Source organism: Lepidothrix coronata, unplaced genomic scaffold (assembly GCF_001604755.1).
Source record: "Lepidothrix coronata isolate B3197 unplaced genomic scaffold, Lepidothrix_coronata-1.0 Scaffold282, whole genome shotgun sequence".
Lineage (NCBI taxonomy): Eukaryota > Metazoa > Chordata > Aves > Passeriformes > Pipridae > Lepidothrix > Lepidothrix coronata.
The window spans coordinates 25195-28816 of NW_016690462.1; positions in this window are offsets into that span (position 1 = coordinate 25195).

The following is a 3622-nucleotide window of genomic DNA, read 5'->3' on the forward strand; positions in this document are numbered from 1 at the left end:
TTTCATTAAAATAGAGGTTTTGCTGTGGTATTTATGTGTCAGGAGGAGCCCATTAGTCTACGATGATATTCTTTTTCCATTGACATTATCTTTTAATTATATCATTCTGAGCCACATCACTAGTGGAGGATCAATTTTTACAGCCCAGTTTACATATCGCTTCAGCATCTAATTCTGAGGAGGTGTTACACACTTTGAGGTTTCTGCTTCCCTTTTTTAAAATAATTTGGAACTCATGACTGCTTAAAAAGGCATCAACAAAGGTGCCTGTCTTTCCTTTGAAGTCATTTTTTGCGGAAATCACAGTCACTGACCAAAAGGTTTCAAAAGATTAAATTGTGCTTATTTTACGACATTTTAAAACAGCAGGGTTAAATGCTGGGCCAGCTGCCAGGCAGTCAGCAGCACCCATACTTTCATGTTCAGCAGCCAGACACATCTACAGCAGTTATTTCTGAGTAGTTATTCCTGAAATATGTCACTCAGAACAGCAGAGGAGATTTAGGATTTGTGCACTTTGATGACGGGCTAATGAAAATGTATTTTATATATATGCCATGGTTGTAATGAATTTCAGGGTTTAAAAAAAAAGGAATGTAGTAGGCAAATTAGATATTTGTAATTCTCTTTGTCAACTGTGGCTTCACCCTATAGTTGGAATCATCTTGGAGATCCACAAAATCACGGCTGTCAGACACTTGTGTCCTGTAGTGCATTATCTACGTGTGGCAAAACACTTCACTGCTCACTCCTTTACATGGAGGCTGTAACGGACTGAGGGCTAGTTTAAACTTGTAGAACTGTTTCAGAAAGGGACACATAAATCTTGACATCATCTTTGATGAGGAACCTGAGGAGAGGAAGGACACTCAAACACTGTCCATCCTGGCCAGCAGTGCTGTGGGCTTAGTGGATCTTTTTTGAAGTTCAGCTCTGTTGCAGTCAGGAAGTGATTTGCCCCATTTTATAAATTTTCGTTCTGGTCTTTTCTTTCTAATCCGCATGTGATGCCTGGTTTCCCTTGCCTTGGTGTGTGTTTTTTTTTCATCTGCCTTTTTCCATTTTGAGGACTCACAGGCCAGACTCTCTGTGCTGGTTTCCGTCACTTTGTATTGTGCAGGTGTTGCAGGGCGCTGTCTTAACTGGCCCCGGGGGATGTTCCCTGTGTAGGGAGCCATGCAGCCGGTGCAAGGTGGTATAAACAGCTCTTGTGCCAATTCTTCTTCCCATGCTGGCACAGGGAAAGACTGAGAGACCCACAGAAACAAAACAGAGTGCTCTGGGTTCTTAACGGGTACATCTCAGGGACTAAAACAGGCTGGGATTAGTTAGGGTGTACTTGAACTACACAAGCTTATCTAAGTTCTGCTGGGGCTCAGGCTGACACAGGAGCAGCCGTAGAGCTGTGTGACCATAACCAGCTCCCCATCTCCTGCTCTGAGTGGATCTTGGCAGAATATGGACCTTTTATTCTTGTCCTGCTGGCTGGATGAAACCCCACTGTCTACAGATCAAAGGAGTTTGATGGACTGCCAAAAATAGTAACCTATACGTAAAACATGTGCTCCATTTATAGCGATCATTTGGAAAGTTTCCTGCTACTGCAGAAATTCAGATTACATTGATTTACTGTTCAGTACTGCAATATACTGAGAGGCTTTTCAATGAGTTCTATTGTATGCATTTGCAGAAAGGCTGGGGAAATTTCTTCCTTCCTTCCTTTCCCTTTGGTATATAATGCATAATCATGTGAAGTACATCTTTCTGAGGTTTTGCATAGCTCTAGTGAAGTGGGTTAATATCTACTCTACACTTTGAAAGACATTGTCACCTGTGCTGATGTTTTAGCCTTTGAAAATGAAGTGCTGTTTCTTTTGATGTAAAGAGCATCTCTCCAGTATTTATGGAATCATTTTATTTTACCTCTCAGTCTATAGGCTGTTAGCTACAGAATATGTCCCGCATGTTGTTTTCAGGCATTTCAGTGGCTTTTGTGTGAACAGATCAGTGATTCACATGGCAATTAAACAGGAAGGTACACATGAGTACAGCCACCTTGTGTTTCAGCACTTGTGCCTATCTCTGCTGTGGGCAATAGACTCTTTCTAAGCCTCATCTAAGTTCTGTTGGGCAAAAAAGCTACTTTCAGACTCCTTCCTAGAGGAGTATTAATATCACTGAACAGCCATAAAGGTGCTACATTTAAAGACAGCCTGAGTGAGCTTAGGTGGTTATGGCAAGGAAGACAGAATACATTGGGCTGTACGAACTGATGTGGACACTCAGAAGTAAATCAGGGAGTATAATAATGCTACATCCTCTACTGAGCCAGCCTACACAGACCCAGTCTCTGTGTTAACCAAACAGTATTTGATATCTAGCTAACAAACAAGGCTGAAAAGAAAGAAGAGCATCTGAAGGCTCATTAATCCATGTACTTATACATGTATTGTGAGAAGAGTAAATTTACTGAAAAGCTTACTAATATAAGAAGAAAATAAAAGCTCAAGAGTGAGCAGGGACAGTTAACTGCTGGCCTACAATGTTTCAGCCTGTTAGCAAACAGTGATCCTCTTTGGTGGATGATAAAGAAGACAAACTTGGCCTTAATTTCATGACTCATATTACGGATGGATGTCATACCCTTCTCTCAAATAATTTATTTACCTAACAATATCCAGAAATGGCCTTTTTTCCTTTCTGGTTTTATTTTTATAAAGTGTTTTCCTTCAGACCCTAGCTGCTAATAGGCACCATAAGAGTTAATTATTCTATCTCTGGATACTATTAAATTCACCCCAATTCACTCCTCTGCTTCCCGTCTGTTAACGTCCTATGGATCAAAGCTCAATATAACTATTTTAGGCCAAGAGTTCAAAATGCTACCATTCATATTATAACTTAACAGGAAAGCATGAGTTACTTTTCCTCCTAATAATTAATACCTTTCTGAGTTATGGTGGTGGTTCTTTTGTTTGATTTTTTGTTTGTTTGTGTGTTTTTTTATTTTATTTGTTGGTTTGTTTTTTAAACTGAAGAATTAATTTGGATTTTCCTGTTTTATAGTCCTAATCTCAAAGATTACATCAATCTGTTTTCATGTATCTGTTATGTGTCAATCATTTGAAGGAGAAAAAGTAATTAATCTAAACACACTGAGCAAGAAAAGCGTAGATAACATTTCTGAAGGAAACAGGGGTTTAGAATGGCAGCAAGAAAAAGGAAAACCTTTCCTCGGCTATTTTTCTCTACTTGTGAATTAAAAAGACATTTTCCTTTCAGATCTCTGCAGAATTATTAGCAAGCATTCCCAGTATCTGCTCCATTTGCGACTTGAGGGTTTTGCACGGAAGGAGCTGTTTTAATCAGCGTTCAAACGGACACCCTCCGCCGCGGCTCTCCCTGCGTTTCTGCCTTCCCCGAAACGTGCCGGCCGAGCGCCGGACTTTACCCTGCGATCGCTTCGGTGTAAATGTCCGCCAATCTGCCCTCCACATGGAGACTTTGAACGCTCCCCCGCCTTTTCCCCGCTCCGGGATCCCGGCTCGGCGCACGGGCGGCCGCGCTCGGGCGCCCCCTGGCGGCCCCGCTCGGTGGCGGCGCGGGCCGTGTCACCGCGCCC